Source organism: Halichoerus grypus, chromosome 5 (genome assembly GCF_964656455.1).
Source record: "Halichoerus grypus chromosome 5, mHalGry1.hap1.1, whole genome shotgun sequence".
In the NCBI taxonomy this organism is placed as follows: domain Eukaryota; kingdom Metazoa; phylum Chordata; class Mammalia; order Carnivora; family Phocidae; genus Halichoerus; species Halichoerus grypus.
In genome coordinates this window covers 130,515,962-130,534,091 of record NC_135716.1, presented here as the reverse complement: position 1 = coordinate 130,534,091, position 18,130 = coordinate 130,515,962, and the positions used below count along the sequence as shown (strand labels likewise).

General features: G+C 36.2%; 1 protein-coding gene and 1 long non-coding RNA gene across 8 annotated transcripts in view; one reads left to right on the top strand and one right to left on the bottom strand.

Annotated features, from left to right (window-relative positions):
- PTGER3 (prostaglandin E receptor 3) overlaps positions 1-18,130 on the bottom strand; it is a 188,225-nt gene that overhangs the window by 45,136 nt on the left and 124,959 nt on the right. The window contains exon 3 of one of the 7 annotated variants that reach the window (XR_013448115.1): positions 723-827. The exons of the other annotated variants lie outside the window; for them this stretch is intronic. The gene's annotated coding sequence lies outside the window, so the exon portion shown is untranslated. The remainder of the gene's footprint in view (positions 1-722; positions 828-18,130) is intronic. 7 annotated transcript variants of the gene reach the window in all.
- LOC118554064 (uncharacterized) overlaps positions 1-18,130 on the top strand; it is a 75,925-nt gene that overhangs the window by 17,071 nt on the left and 40,724 nt on the right. The gene's annotated exons all lie outside the window — the stretch shown is intronic.

Sequence of the window (18,130 nt, the reverse complement as noted above, 5' to 3'; positions counted from 1 at the left end):
GCATATTTAAAGAGAGATACTTGTAGTATCTATAGTGGGTTGAATGGTGGCTCCTAAAAAGATATGTTCTGCTCCTAACTCCTGAAACCTATGAATGTTACCTTATTTGGAAAAAAAGTTCTTTGCAGATGTCATGCCGTTAAGGATTTTGAGATGAGAAGATCATGCTGAATTATCTGGAGGGGTCCTCGATCCAATGACAAATATTCTTATGAGAAAGTAGAGGGATATTTGAGACAGACACAGAGGAGAAGGTGATGGGAAGACAGAGGCAGAGATTGGATGATATGGTGACAAACCAAAGAACACCAAGCAATGCCAACAGCCACTAATACCTGGAAGAAGATTCTCTCCTAAAGCCTTCAGAGGGGGGTTGGTCCTGCTGACACCTTAATTTCAGACTTCTAGTCTCCTGAACTGGGAGAGAATAATTTTCTATAGTTTTAAGTCACAGGTTGTGCTAATTGATTAGAGCAGCCCTGGGAAACTAGCACAACACTTCAAAACTAATAAATTACAAGTAAAATAGTAGTGACTGGCATTCAGTATAATGCCTTTCAATATACAAACCTCTTTTCCACACACTATATTATTTTCATGATAAAACAGTGAGGTACTACTATTGTTTTCCCTATTTTATTATTGAACCTGAGCTTCAAAGAAATAAAATCACATCCTTCAGGTGTCCAACATGTACCCTCAACTCTGTTTTTACTACCCACCTATGTTGCTTTAGTAATGTATCAGTTCTCACAGCTACCACTCTTCCTCATCCAAATGTAGCTGATAGCTTCAGATGGCATCTAAGTAGTTCTTGAAGTCCTGGGCTGCAGATTAGACCAGAGGAGGAGGGAAAGAGATGGAGGGGTCCGAAAGGGACCAAGATTAGGAGATTCTGAATAAGGATTAAAAACAGTAGGTTGTCCCTCTTCAAATTTTCTTGGGTTTCAGCTACTGACTCTGTAGTATTGAGTAAGATTTTTAAACCCCTTGAGCCTCTGTTCCCCATTCTAGAAAAAAGGGCATACTAATTTCTATCTGGGTTGGTTTAAGGAGTAAACAGTGCATTTAAAAAACAATTTTGCAATCTGTAAGGACAGAGCATAAATGTTAGGTAATTATGAGAGTGAAAGCAGAATGGCGTAGACCCAATTGCTCATTAGTATCACTGAGGGAACTTTTAAAACTTGCTGATATCTAGATTCTTCCCCAGAAGTACTAAATCAGAATTTCTTAATGTGGGCCTCAGGCATCATTAATTTTTAAAATCATCTTAAATCATTCTTACACATGCTGCCAGTTTTGAGAACCCCTGCTAGGGTGGGAAAAAATGAGCTCTGGGGTCAAATTGATCCAGGCATAAATTCCATATAATAAATTTATAAATCGCTGCTTATAATTGTGTTATAAGTAAGTTGCTTAACCTATCCAAATCTCTGTTTTTTCAACTTTGAAACAGGTATAAGAATACTTAACTCTTAATGCTGCTTTAGAATTGAATTAAATGTATGTACAAACGGGATAGTTGGTTCAGGTTACTTTGATTTCCCCCATCCCTTTTACATCAATAAAGTGAGTAGAAAGCTAAAAGGGAAGAGGGGAATGAGGGAGTTGCATTTAGCACATGATATGCATTTCCAAAAATTAACTCCAAGTTGCATTTTCTCAATGTGAAGTGAAGTCATATGGAGATGTGGTTCTTGTGTTATGAATGCAGATATCAGTATATGCAAACATCACCCAGAACTGTTTCTTATAAAATTAATAGTTTCCCAGGGGTTATAATAATTCACATTAACTGTGAGACCAAGTGTTTCCTCATTAATCAATGCTCTAGGAAGGTGCCAGCCATTTCCTGTGCTTAGCAAGTCGATTAGATTAGAGTCACAAGACAGCACTTTTATTGTCAAGGGCATTTATGGTCATTGAATGTTAGGTCACCTGTAATAACCAAACGTCATTCTGCTCACCAATAGTGGAGGTGTTCAAAAATTGGTAATAAGATGGAGTGGTGGTCACAGCTTTTGTTGTTATTTTAACTTTAGTTATGGAAAATCTCTGTACTGCAAGGCATTCTAGAATCCAAACTGGCATTTTTATCTTCCTTCTCTAGTCTGGAAGATGTTTCTTTTCTCTTAGAAATGTACAGTTTCTGCACACACCTAAAAAGCTCTAAAAAACTCTACATCAGGTACATCATTGGACATGCTGTAACAACATTGAGGATACATGCCTTTAATTTGTAATTATAGCTAAGAAGAGAATACTTCAGCATATTGTGAATTACATTAGAAACTCGTTTATTAAATAAACCATATTGTATTGGTTTACTAAGTCTAACCCCAGTAGTAATAGGCATATCTACAGCCCAGATTTTGGTTTCTAATTCTGTCTCCAATAAAAGAAACTAGGGGAAGAATGGCTGATTCTAAGATTGTGGTAGGGAATACACGACATAAGCTTAAAGTATCTTGGAGAGCCAAAAAGTAAGGAAGTACAAAGAACAAAACAATATACACAATTGTGGAGATATGTCAAAGGGACACAAAACCAACTAAAAGAGCTCACAGTGGCCAAGGAAGAAACATTTTAAACAACAAAATAAAATCATACTGGATTATAATCCAAAGTATAAAATAAATAAATACCCATGAGTCCATACTGATATAAATAAACGATTGAATAAATTAATGGAGGAGAGCAGACAAATCTCCCATATAGAAGAATTCCAAATAATTTATGTAGATCCTTCATCCTTAAGGAGGTGGAGCACAACTCTGCATTCCTTCTTAAGTGTGAGCTGCACATAGTGATTTTCTCTCAAAGAGTGCAGTCTGAAAAGGGCGGGGGAGAGGGGAGGAGGATATTAGTCAGGGTTTTCCAGAGAAACAGGATAACCAATAGGAGATAAGATATATTCAGCTGTTGGCAAGCTGGATAACCAGGAAAGCTGGTGGTATAAATCAAAGGCTTGAGGCTGAAGAACCAGGGAAGTCAATGGTGTAACTCCCAGTCTGAGGCCACAGGCCTGAGAACCAGGATTACAGGGGTGTCTGGGGTGGAGGGCTGCTGGTTCAAGAAGAGAGAGAATTTGCCCTTCCTCTGCCTTTTTGTTCTACTTGTGCTCTCAGTGATTTAGATAATGCCCACCCACACTGGTGAGGGCAGGTCTTCTTTACTTGTTCTATTCATTCAAATGCTATCTTCCAGAAACACCCTCACAGACACACCAGAAATACTGTGTTATTGACTATTTGGGCATCCCTTAGCCCACCTAAGTTGATACATAAAATTAACCATTTACAATGGAGAAGTCTGAAAAAAACTACCTCGCCAGCTAATCGAGGTTAATATCAGTAGTGATAAATAATGTTGATAGTATGTGCTTTTGATATTATGTGATAACAATAGCATTTTACTTCTATGGTCTTTCTCCCAGAATCCCTGTCCAATCATGAGAAAAACATCAGGCGATTCTCAATACAAAGAGATTCTACAAAATCCTTGATGAGGAACATCTGAGAAACTGTCATAGCAAAAAGGAGCTTAAGGAGATATAACTAAATATAATAAGATATCCTGGATGAGAGCCTAGGAGGGAAAAGGGGCATTAGAAAAAAGCTAATGAAATCTGAATAAAGTATGGACTCCAGTTCATTACAACATATCAATATTGGTTCATTAATTGTAACAAATGAATCATAGTATGATTTTGTGATGTATAAGAATATGTATTTGATCATTCAGATGACCAGAATATATTTCTCAGACATATTTGGTCTTTTTCCACAGTTCCTGGCTCATGGTTCCCAAAACCCTTGGGATTTCCTGAGCGATAAGAGTAATAGGAACATCTTTTGTTATAATATTTGGTCGCTTGTCCTCCTTTCTTGAAAATGGGCAAAGCATATAAAAGGGATTTCTCATAGTGAAAGACATATCAATGGTTTTCATATGTGTGAAAATAGATGTAACTTCATGATGAAGAAATACATGCAAAACAATGAAGTACCATTTTTAAAAACCTATCAGATTAGCGAAGTCCAAATATTTCATAATACACTGAGATGGTAAAGATGCATCAAAACAACTATCTCACACTTCGTTGATGAGCATGTAAAATGAAATGCCTTCTTTAGAAGATATTTTAGTGACATTGTAGCAGAAGCTGATGGAGCCCTGTCTATATCCCTGCACCCCTACATCTCAATGTATATGGCCTAATTTCCTAATGACATCAGCACCTACTACAATGGGTTGGGATGCAGGGCATGCACTGGTTTATGCAATATCTCTATAATATGACAGAATAAGTGATAATGAGAATTATAAGGACAGTAGGGTTGTTGGTTGCTGTTAGTGTCCTAAGTATACTAAGAAAAAAGTGATGGGCTCAGCTATCAATCAGGATACAATATGAAAGCCAGAAGTCTTCAGAGAACTGTTTACCATTCAAAAAGCAGCCTTTGGTTCCACTGGACCTAGTAGAAACTTTTCCTAATTATTAGACATCACCTGATTATTTGACTGGAGATGCTCATCACAAGCTGGCTACTGTCAGATCCTGATTATTTGACTGGAGATGCTCATCACAAGCTGGCTACTGTCAGATCCTGATTATTTGACTGGAGATGCTCATCACAAGCTGGTTACTGTCAGATCCTGATTATTTGACTGGAGATGCTCATCACAAGCTGGCTACTGTCAGATCCTGATTATTTGACTGGAGATGCTCATCACAAGCTGGCTACTGTCAGATCCTGATTATTTGACTGGAGATGCTCATCACAAGCTGGCTACTGTCAGATCCTGATTATTTGACTGGAGATGCTCATCACAAGCTGGCTACTGTCAGATCCTGATTATTTGACTGGAGATGCTCATCACAAGCTGGCTACTGTCAGATCCTGATTATTTGACTGGAGATGCTCATCACAAGCTGGCTACTGTCAGATCCTGATTATTTGACTGGAGATGCTCATCACAAGCTGGTTACTGTCAGATCCTGATTATTTGACTGGAGATGCTCATCACAAGCTGGCTACTGTCAGATCCTGATTATTTGACTGGAGATGCTCATCACAAGCTGGCTACTGTCAGATCCTGATTATTTGACTGGAGATGCTCATCACAAGCTGGCTACTGTCAGGTCCTCCGCGTCATTAGGTTGGGCAGGTACAGCAGGAACCCATCATACAGTGAATGGTACATTTGTGATCAGGCACGAGCATGTCCAGAGGAACAGCTGAGTTATATGACCTGGTGGCCCAGCCCCCACATATTACCTAACTTGTTAAACCAGTGTATCTCCTTCAGGTCACACCCGTGATTTCACAGAGTTCCCACAACCAGTTGTCAGAGGTTGATAAAACCCAGGTCTGATTCACAGATGGGTTGGCTCAATATATCATGTGAGTTAAAAATAGACTGCTTAGGCAACATAACTCCACTCAGGGGTGGTCATAAAAGACAGCAGATAAGGGAAATTCTCACTACTAAGGGCAGAAGTTGAGGTAATAAAATGTTCATGAACTTGTGTAGATGGTTTAAGTGAGGGGAGGTTCAACTGTAGCAGATGCTGTTGGTCCTCTAACCACATTCTCTCTCCCTTGCCCTTCAGTTCATGCTGGCGGGACCTCCAACTAGCAGCATCTGTGTTTCTTTCCTTCTCTGGCTAGTAAAACCCACTTTGCCTGCCTGTGAAGTAGGCCAGAAGTGTGGGGGGGTTAATGCCTCCTGGCAGTGGGATAGAGGGAAGCAAAGTGGGGAGTGCCTCTGAGGGGAGGAGTATTTTATACCTTAAGTTATAGAGAATTTCCAGCACATCCTCATACATTTAGAATGACTTTTGGTCAATTTTATTACTCTTTTTAAATTATCTACAGACAATCCTATTATTACCTGAACCCAAGACAGAGCGGTGCTCTGTCCTCAGATGCCGCTGCTCCCAGGACCACACGATGGCCCTCAGACAATGACTGACCTGACAGGACAAGAGTCGGTGTACTGTTAGCCCAGCTCCTTCACCCTGTGCATAGGGTAACTCTGAGACATGTGTCAATACAGGCTCCTAGAGTTTCCGAGGGTCTCAGAAGGACTGAGCTCCAAATATTCAAAGTAGTGAATGGCTTGTTGATACACTTATTACTGGCTCCTTTCCTTCCCTGTCTCGTTTTCCCACTCCCCTGTTGGGCTTTCCTTTACCACCTACATAAACTACTTGTATTTGAGTCCTCGTCTCAGGGTCTACTTCTAAAGGAACCCGATCAAGATGGGTTTTTATTAAACTTGTAAATGCACATACCTTTTGCCCCAAGAATCCACTTGCAAGAATATGTCCTAAAGATAGACTCACACATGTGCCCAAAGACATATGATCTTTATAATTATAGTAGTAAACACCATTGAGTGCTTACTATATACTAGGCACTGAAGTTCTCTTCATAGAGTAATTCACTCGATCCTCAGGAGAACCTTCTGAAATTACTACTAAATCGTCACTTTACATACGAGGAAGCTGGGGCATACAGAGGTTAAATACTTGATTAAAACTGTGAGAGCAGAGCCAAGGTTCAAACCCAGGAAATCTAACTTTAAGGCCCATCCTTATCCACTCTCTATCTCCATACCAGGATACTTGCTGCAGCATTGTTTGTAATAGCTAGAAACAGCCAGAATGTCCCTCATGGGAAGCCAGTTAGGTAAGTTATGGTAGGTTATATTAAAATATTCAGAGCTATTAAAAATAATAAGGCTTATATGTTAATATAGAAAAAAGCCCAAGATATTGTTAAGTGAGGAAAGCAAGGTGCAGAACACTATGTTTGTTAGATAGGCTTCCAATCTTGCAAAATCCAAAGAGCTATGTGTACATATATGTTTCTGTGTGTGTTAATTATCATGGGAATAGCTATTGCCTCAGGAGAGGCCTGTGTGTCAAGCATGAGCAGGAGACGTACTTTACATTGTATACCATTTTTTACTGTTTTAATTCTTTAACCTAAGTATATGTCACTCTTTCAAAAAGCTATACTAAAAATATGTGTAATTAAGATATATACAAATTGATGTGGGATCACAGAGGAAGGAGCAATTCTTTCTGCCTGGAAGAGTCTCAGAAGGGCCTATGAAAAGATCCTAACTTACGGATAAATGCAGAAGAAGATCACTCCTGGCAGAAGCACCTGTGATGTTCTAGAAATGTGAGAGCTTGCAGGATTACAGTTTGATGTGTAGAGTTTGCAGAAAATGAAGCTAGGAAGAAAGGGCCATGTCAGACGGTCTGTAGATAGATTACTTCACAAGAGAAATGAAATTCTCAGTCCTATCAATAGCTACTTGACAAAGATGTTTTTCTTGTAGGCTTTTAAAAATATCTTCGAATGCCATGTGTGCTATATATGGTATTACAAGAAAGGGAAAGAAAAATATATCAAATTAAGGCTTCCTATAAGGAGTATTAGTTTTCTTCATTTTCTCTTATTGCAGAGGATTTGGCAAGGAAATATATACATTAAGAATCAGAGGACTGGGCGCCTGAGTGGCTCAGTTGGTTAAGCGACTGCCTTCGGCTCAGGTCGTGATCCCGGAGTCCTGGGATCGAGTCCCGCATCGGGCTCCCTGCTCAGCAGGGGGTCTGCTTCTCCCTCCGACCCTCCCCCCTCTCATGTTCTCCCTCTCCCTCTCTCTCATTCTCTCTCTCTCAAATAAATAAAAAAAATCTTAAAAAAAAAAAAGGAATCAGAGGACTGAATTGGAATGCCCACTTCGGCTCAGGTCGTGATCCTGGAGTCCTGGGATCGAGTCCCACATTGGGCTCCCTGCTCTGCAGGGAGTCTGCTCCTCCCTCTGACCCTCCCCCCTCTCGTGTGCTCTCTCTCTCATTCTCTCTCTCTCAAATAAATAAATAAAATCTTTAAAAAAAAAAAGGAATCAGAGGACTGAATTGGAATGCCCACTTCACCACTTACCAACTGTGAGTTCAATGTCTTCATCTGTAAACACAGATTATAATAGTACAAGCTTCATAGAATTAATGTGAGGGTAAATTGAGATAATTCATGTAAAAATCAGTATATTGCCTGGAGTTTATCAGGCATCCAATAATTGTTGCCTATTATTATTGTCAATAAGTGTTAATAAATAACAATTTCAACATGATCACAACCTTACTACCTTATTGAAAACAGTGAAAGAAAAGCACTTCCCTAGGAAAATGAAGGTCTGCCGTTTTAATTCAAAAGAATTTCCTGTGCTCAAAATTATCTCGTTTGCCTTTTCTGCTGCTGAAGTCTAAATGACACTTGTGTTCTGCCTAAAAGCACATGGCTGACTGACAGTGTCACAGCTGTGGGATCTGTCAGCAGATCCCTCAAACATGTGCCATGTTCTCTGGTCCCATCAGTTATACCCAGGATGCTAAACAATGGTTGGAAATGTTTGACTATGACTCTAAATGAGTACGTTAAACATCAGAACATGAGTGTCGCCCAGGGAAATACAAAGATCTAAAAGCCATTAGACCTAACTTCATGTTTAAAAAATATTTTTAAAAAATATTGTAACCATCCTTTCTGCTGAGAATGCTTGCAAAAAGGTGACATTTACAAAGTTGAAGAAACAAATCAACAAGCACTGGTTTAAAAAAAATGGCACTAAACAATGTACTGGCAATCCTAATTAGGTATCACAAAAGCCACCAAAAAAAAAAAAAAAAAAGGATCAGAGGTGTCAAATTTATCACTCTAGCTTGAAACCCTAATGTGCTTAACCTGAACAAAATACCAGACTGGTAGAACAATAGAGACACAATCAAGAAGCTAGATTAGAGACAGTTGTATCTAATATTTGAGTGACTCACTGTACCTATTTTCTGGCTTTTCTCTTACACTCAGTCAATATGAAGTTCTCCCTCCATAATTACAATGACAAGTCTTCTTTTTCAAACCAAAAATTTGAGCACATGTTTCATAACATCAAATATTCTTATGGGATCAAGGGAACAGATTATCTTAAGACTTTTTTTCCCCTAAATTCTAGAAATCAGGTAGTATCCATGTGACAGTATATTTTCTTCTCTTCAACCTGATTCTCTCTGCCTTAAAAATGGTACATATTAAGCTTTGAATTTAAAGTACTTGGAAAATGTGAGTTCTGTGAAAAGAAAGGAAAAAATAAACTGGAAGAAGATGAAAAATGTAGGCTAGCAGAAACTGACTATACTGTAAAGAGGAGGTCAAGATGGAGATAGGACCCTATATAATGCAGTTTAGCCTATTTTAGCAAAAGTTTAGATGAGGTTAGATTTATTGAAACTCTGCAAAACTCAGAGGAGCCAGTATTACAACTGAAATGGAAATGAAACATGTGTTTTTTATTCTACAATGAATAAAAGGAACCAGATGAATAATGTTTATAGCTACTTTTCACTTTCAACAGATTACGATTGTTTTTTATTAAGGAATCTTAAGGGAGAAAAGAGACTACTACTTTTTTTTTTAGCAGAGCTATAAAATTTCTTAGTACTTTCATGAGCCTAAATATTCAGTCATGATCAGAAAAGAGAATCATTCCTCAGAAAAGAGATAATGGTAACATCAAAAATTGCTCTAATATTTCATTGAGATCTAAACACTTGTGCAGACTTGAAGTAATATTGATGGACCTGGTTTGGCCATGGATCAAAGAACTCAAAGTTTTAGTGACTTTGAGCGTTCTTGAGGAGATAACATAATTACAAGATGCTACAAAATCATAGGTAATTTTCACATTTCAACATCTATGCAGCTTTGAACTCTGAATATAGGAGCCAGGAGATCATTCCTTTGTTCCTCATTGTAGCACATAGCCCTTTCCATCTTGTAACAGAAAAAAGAAATAGAGAATGTTTCTGGTCTATGACCTTTAAAAACTGTGACATAACCAGGAACTTACTGGATTGGTTCAAGTGAAATTTCATATAATACATTTATATTTGGGGCATAAAGACTTCTAGAGTCTTATTCCTTAGTAATGGTATGAGTTTTAGCTGGGTACATGATAGCACAGTTAACAAACTATATCTTTTGGCCTCTTGGTATGATCAATCTTTTATTTTTAGCCACTATAGTGGGTGTGTAGTTAACTTTCACTTCCCTAATCACTAATGGTGTTGTGCATATTTCAGATGCTTATTTTCCATTCATAAAATTTCTTAGGTGAGGTGTTTATTCAAATCCGTTGCTTTTAGTTATTACAATGTTAGTGTTGTTATTGAGTTGTAAGAAGATTTTTGGATATTATAGACACAAATGCTTTGTCTCTACTGATACGTGTTTACACATCTTTGCTCTCATGCTTTGGCTTACCTTTTCACTTAACAGTATCTCTAGAAAAGCAACAAGTTTTACTTTCAATGAATTCCAAATTTTAATTTGTAAAATTTAATAGCATGTACTTTTCGTTTCTGACTTTAAAAAACCTTTGCCAACCCCAAGGTGACCCAGATCTTATGCTATATTTTTTCTTAGAATTTTATAGTTTTAACTCTTACATATTTAATTCCATGATGCATTTTGAGTTAATTTTTGTATATAGTATGAAGTAAAAGTAGAGTGTTTTCATTTATTTTTGTTTTATTTTGTTTTGTATTTGGCCATTCAATTGTTCTAGCACTATTGTTGGAAAGATTATTCTTTCACCATTTAATTGCTTTGGCACCTTTGTCAAAAATAAATTGACCATAGATATGTAGAACTATTTTTGAATTCCTATTCTTTTCCATTGATCTATATTTTCATCTTTATGTCAATATCATACTATCTTGATTACTTTAGCTTTATAATAAGTTGTGAAGTTGGGTGTATAAATCCTTTAATTTTACTCTTTTTTCAAAGTCACTTTGGCTATTATAGGGTTTTTGGCATTTTCTTACAAATTTTACTATCAGCTTATCATTTTATAGAAAACACTCATTGGATTTTGATTGGAATGGCCTTAAATCTGTAGATAAATTTGGGGAGGGCTACCATCTTAATTATATTGAGTCTTCATTCTGTGAACATAATATATCTCTCCATTTAGGTCTTCTTTAATTTCTCTCAGCAATGTTTTGTGCATATTTTATCAAATTTATCCCTATTTTATATTTTTGGTGCTATTATAAGTGGTATTGTCTTTTAATTTTCCTTTTAATTATTTGTTGCTAGTATAAAGAACAATTTATTTTTAAAATTTAACTTTGACTTATTTCTGGTATACAAAGGTGGTTCAATATTTACAAATCAATGTGATATATCACATCAACAAAAGAAATGATAAAAACCACTTGCTCATTTCAATAGATGCAGAAAAAGCATTCAACAAAGTTCAACATCTATTCATGATAAAAGCCCTCAGCGAAATAGGTTTAGAAGGAACATGGCAACATAATAAAGGCCATATCTGAAAAACCCACAGCTAACATCATACTCAATGGTGAAAAACTGAAAGCTTTTCCCCCTAAGATCAGGAATAAGGCAAGGATGTCTACTCTCACCACTTTTATGCAATATAGTACTGGATTACTAGCCACAGCAATCAGACAAGGAAAAGAAATAAAAGACATCCAAATGGGTAAGGAAGAAGTAAAACCTCCACTATTTACAGATGACATGACACTATATGTAGAAAACCATAAAGACTCCACCAAAAAACTACTAGAACTAATAAATGGTTTCAGTAAGGTTGCAGGATACAAAATCAATATACAGAAATATACACTAATAATGAAGTAGCAGAAAGAGAAATTAAGAAAATAATCCCCTTTACAATGGCATCAAAAGTAATAAAATATGGAGGAATAAACCTAGCCAAGGAGGTGAAAGACCTATACTCTGAAAACTATAAAATATTGATGAAAGAAATTGAAAATGACACAAACATATGGGAAAATATTCCTTGCTGATGGATTGGAAGAAAAATTTAATTAAAATGTCCATAACCCCAAGACAGTCTACAAATTTAATGCAATCCCAATCAAAATACCATAGCATTTTTACAAAACTAGAACAAATACTCCTAAATTTTGTATGGACACACAAAAGACCCCAAATAATCAAAGCAATAAAATAATTACCTAATAATAATAATAATAATAATAATAATAACTGGAGGTAATAATAAAACTGGAGGTATCACAATCCCAAATTTCAAGATATAATACAAAGCTGTATTAATCAAAACTGTATGGTACTGGCACAAAATAGCACACAGATAAATGGAACAGGATAGAAACCCTAGAAATAAACCCACACATATATGGTCAATTAATCTTTGACAAAGGTGGCAAGAATATGCAATAGGAAAAAGTCTTTTCAACAAATGGTGTTGGGAAAGTTGTACAGCTACATGCAAAAGAATGAAACTGAACCACTTTCTTACATCATACACAAAAATGAACTCAAAATGGATTAAGGACCTAAATATGAGACCTGAAACCATAAAAATCCTAGAAGAGAGCACAAACAGTAATTTCTCTGACATCAGCCATAGCAACATTTTTCTAGATATGTCTCCTAAGGCAAGGGAAACAAAAGCAAAAATAAACTATTGGGAGTAAGTACATCAAAATGAAAACTTCTGCATAGAAAAGAAATAATCAACAAAACTAAAAGACAACCTACTGAATGGGAGGAGATATTTGCAAATGACATATCTGATAAAGGGTTAGTATCCAAAATATATAAAGAACTTACACAATTCAGCACTAAAAACACCCAAATAATCCAATTAAAAAATGGGCAGAAGACATGAACAGACATTTCTCAAAAGAAGACATCCAGATGGTTAACAGACATGTTGAAAAGATGCTCAACATCACTCATCATCAGGATAATGCAAGTCAAAACCACAATGAGATATCACCTCACATATATCAGAATGGCTAAGATCAAAAACACAAGAATCAACAAGTGTTGGTGAGGATGTGGAGAAATATGAACCCTTGTGCACCATTGGTGGGAATGCAAACTGGTGCAGCCACTGTGGAAAATATGAAGTTTCCTCAAAAATTAAAAATAGAATTACCATATGATCCAGTATTTCCACTACTGAGTATTTGAAAGAATATGAAAATACTAATTTGAAAATATATATGCCCCCCTATGTTTATTGCAGCCTTATTTACAACAGCCAAGATATGAAAGCAGCCTAAGCATCCCTTAATAGCTGAATGGACAAAGAAGATGTGAGAATATATATATATATATTCTCATGAACACACATGAACACATGAACACAATATAATATTCTACTATATATATATATATAATGGAATATTACTCAGCCATAAAAAGAATGAAATCTTGCCATTTGCAACAAAATGGATGGATCTAAAGGGTATAGTGCTACATGAAATAAGTCAGTCAGAGAAAAGCAAATACCCATATGATTTCATTCATATGTGGAATTTATGAGACAAAACAAACAAGCAAAGAAGAGAAGAGACAACCCAAAAACCAGATCTTAACTATAGAAAACAAACTGGTGGTTGCCAGAGGAGAGGTGGGAGGGGGATGGGTGTAATAAATGAAGGGGATTAAGAGTACACTTATTGTGATGAACACTGAATAATGTATAAAATTGTTGAATCACTATATTGTACACCTAAAACTAATATAATACTGTATGTTAACTATACTGGAATTACAATAAAAATAAAATAAAATAAGATAAGATAAAATAAAATTTAACCTTGTACTCTACAACCTTGCTAAACTCACTGGTGGTTGCAATAGCTTTTTAAAAATTCTTTATAATTTTTTTACATAAACAATGAAGTCGGCTGTGAATAAAGAAAGTTCTATCCTTATTTCTGATTCAGATTCTTTTTATTTCTTTTTCTTGCCTTTTTTCCCTGGCTGAGTCTCCAGTACAATATGGAATACAAAACAGATATTTTTGTCTCATTCTTTATCTTGGGAGGAAAGCACTCAGTTTTTAACCACTAAGAATGATACTAAGCTACAGAATTTCATTAATGTCATTTATCAGATGAAGGAAGTTTCCTTTAACCTCTAGTTTGCTGAGGTATTTTATCAGGAAAGAACCTTATATTTTTTCAAATGCTTTTTCTGCATGTATTGAGATGATCATATGGTTGTTCTTTAGTCTTTTGAGACAATTAATTAATTAATTAATCAATTTTTGAATGTTAAACCACCTTGTTTTTCTAAGACTACTCCACTCAGTCATGATGTGTTATGCTTTTTGTATATCATTGGATTTGACTAAAACTTCTAAAATAATTTTTGTGTATGTGTTCATGAGAAATATTGCTCTATAGTTTGTATTCTTTTAATGTTTCTTTCTGGTTTTGGTATCAGAATAATGTCAACTTCACAGAATGAGTTGGGATGTATTCCATGGTTTTCAATATTTTGCTAAGTTGATTGTTACATTTGGCTTTGTTATAGCTGACACACCTGTATTCTATCTAATTTCATGTGTGTATAGAATGGGAATAGATGGACGTGGCTGTGAGTAAAAGAGAGGGACAACAGCATATCCTTTTAAAAATAAATTGTACTTCTGAATATTTGGAGTTAATGGACACTATTGTGCCCCCATCACCTGTAAACTGGAATTGATAATATTATCTATGTTATGGAATTGTTAGGATTTGTTTGAAATAACATGCAAATGACTTGCCACATCACTGGAACATAGTTGTATCTCAATAAATGATAGCCTTTTTTTCTTATCTATTATGATCAACCTCATTAGGGTCATCCTTGATATCATCACAACTATTATTTTTATAATGTCCATCATTTAATGATGAAAAACATGGGCATCTCAGGAACAAATTTATGGCTGTTTGCCATTAGAAAATGTCACATCTCCGGCTCCTCACTGTTCTCATAAACTTGCCACAGGACTCTCAAGGCTGGCATTGTACAAGAGAGCAGAGTGATCATATCTCTGATATGATCTGGAGGACCCCCTGATAAAAAACTACCTACTCAACAGAGGTGCAATACCTAGAGAACCAATCATCTTCTATCTCAACTGAGACTGTTTTTAAGTTTGTTAATATATTAATTAATAGCTTCATAAGCATTAATTAATTGGAATGTTTTATCTCAAGTAGATGGACTCAAGATAGATGAGAGTCCTTGCTCTGAAGAGCAAAGAGAGGTAATGCTCACAGCTGATATTGAAAATGGATGCAACCAAATAAATCCTGATGTTGAAAATGGATGCAACAGAATAAATCCTGACTCAAGATTAGGACACCTCAGTTTAATGTATAGTTTTGACATTTGCTAGCTACGTTCAGCCTTTCAGTCAGATATTCACTGAGCTCCCAGTATATGTCAGGACTGTGTGTGCAAGTCACAGTGGTGAACAAGATAGATATGATCTCTGAGATTTACTAACATCATTTTAATCTCTTTGGGACCTTTGTTTATTTTACCTCGTGAGTTTTAGTGTAAGGAGCATTTACGTGACAGCATGTTGTAATCTGCCATATTAGAGAAAATCACAGAACTGTGCAGATGATTCTCCAGAATAAATGAACTTCAATCTCAGATATTTGAATTGTAATTTTCTGTTACAATCTATGTTCCCCTCACAAGGCTATGAACTCTCAGGAGCAAAATTGCCGTATACGTCTTTGCATCCTGGTATATGATAACTTCTATATGCCTGTTGAATAAATGAGTTGGTGAACAAATGCATGAATGGAGAGTTTGGAAAGAAGGTTTACTGATTAAGAATTCCAAACATCTTAAAAGAATTATTATTTTAAAAAATAACTGAGAAGGAAAATATGTGGATACAAATGTAGCATACTGGTTAAGATCTTAGAATTTGGAGTCAGGTTGTATCAGTTTAGTTTGCAGAGCCTGAATGTCTTCTGCCAACTTGGTAACAGTCTCTAAAAGAATAAACTTAATAGTTTTTGAGGGTTAGCAGTTATTAAGAGCCTTGAATATAATTGTTCATTTGGTCAATTTCTGCCAAAACTCAAAGCCAATCTAGTTTGGAAGCTGTTTACTTTGTTCCGAAACAAGAATTTACCTTTTCTGTCTAGCATCTTAAGTATTTTGATTATGCATTGATCATTCTGGACTTGAATTATAGGAACTAAGGATCAGAATCTCATTGCCCTGTACTTAAACATTTTGTGTAGTTTTGGGCAAGTCCCTTCAAAATTCTGGGCCCTCTCTCTCCTCAAGAACAAGAAAACGTTAGAATGGACTGTCCTATGGCTTCTGACAGCACTAGCATGCTGACTCTGTGGTTAGGTTTTGAACATGAACATAGACTTCCAATTTGTAGTACCCTTCTTATTGTAGTTCCCGAAAAAAGATGATGATAGCTGATACGTAGGTTGACCTCCTTAAATACCAGTTGCCTGGGACACAACTGCCCAAGCAAAATGAAGCAGAGAAAAAAGGACAATTTTGCTATTACATTTAAGTTTAAAATATCTGTATCAATGAAAAAGGCATAGTTTCTTGGAAATTTATCCAGAAATAAAAACAGAGGCCCTGATTTTCAGTAAGAAGTTGAATCATAAATAACACAGCCTGGAACTGCTCCCTGGGCTCATTCGGAATGATACTACATTCTGTTCAAGGAGGCCATCTGTAAAGCATGGGTTCCACATCCCTATTCCCATTCCTCCACCTGCCAGGCCCATTGCAATTTATTTCTCTAATCATCTGAACCACAGCCTCAATTCTGTCCTGCAATTTAGGCTGCAGGGATCTAACCCAACCCAAAGCAATTTTGAATTCTGAAATGGTGACAAAGGAATAATTTTGCCAGTTCTTCCCTTTCTAAAAAAGGAAATTTCTCCGGTCTGTACATTCCAGTGTTGGTCTTTTGGGTCATGCTATAAAGAATCCAGTCTTTCATTTTTCCTAATTCTCAGAACCTATCATGAAATACCTTTTCCTTCCAGTAACCCAAGAGGAGCTGAGAAATCCGGGAACACAGCTGGTCAGTAAACACAGAGAGTGGAAAACATATCTTACAGAACATATTTACCTAGGTAGGACATAATTTGGATTTTCAGCACCTGTCTGATATGTTGACTTCTATGTATTTAAGTGACTAGATATCATTTCAATTCAGACAGGAAATCATTCTGCTACTCTATCATTTACAGTAACTAAAATTCAGGCAGTTAAATCGGCATTTTTAATCTCTGCTTTTATTGAAGAAAAATACTTATTTTTCACTTAGAGTTTTGCTATAGCTGATATGTTAAAGAAAATAAATGTAGGATAAGGCTATTTCTTGCTGAGTCTACACTTAATGGAAGCACTATTTTATATTCCATGCAATAGAGAGAAAAATAAAAGCCAGAAAAGTTGCAAAAGAAGTTTCATTTAAAATGTCCAAGCTTTTTTTTTTTTTTTTGAAAAGTATTGTAGCAGATTAGGGTGGATATCCAGTTATCACAGCCACAAAGTAACCTTAAACATCTCATCTGAAATTTTGAGTTCCACCAGCCTAGGGTGAAAAGATGTATCTTTACAAATGTTAAAGGAGCCCTACACCTTACTGAGGCAGGGCTGGCTCATGAGGTCACCTCCTTGTCCTTTGCAGAGGCTCTGTTGATTATGGCAATTCCTGGGGCTAAGTTATGGGGGCCTGATTAATCCTAACATTTGTTTGAATTTCTCTCTTGTGTGTAGAAACTGCTGCAAGTTTTTCAAAAGAATACAAGTGACGATGCAAAGTGAATGTTCAGGAAACAGACTAAGTCTCTGGAGGAACTTTAGAGGTTGAGGATCCATTTTCTACTCCACACTAAGCTTGTCATCTAAACTTTTCCAACCTTTTGGTCGATTTTCTGTTTTTAATAATGGCCCTCTCAATGCACTAGAGAATGGAGGACTGGCAGATTTCTACCCCTTCTGTAATACAGCTCGTTAGGACTCCAAAGGCTCAGTGTGACTGGGCAGGGCTTCAAAATAATTTGGACCAAGATTTCACTTTCTCAGGGTTCTGCTTGCTAAAGGAAATCTCAGAAACCAAACTGAACCAAGATGTTAATGATTAATTATGGTTTACTTTGTTTTTCCCCCAGATTATGTTTGCATGTTGACATATAGTGTCAATGTCCATAGCCCAAAGTATAAATATTATGGGA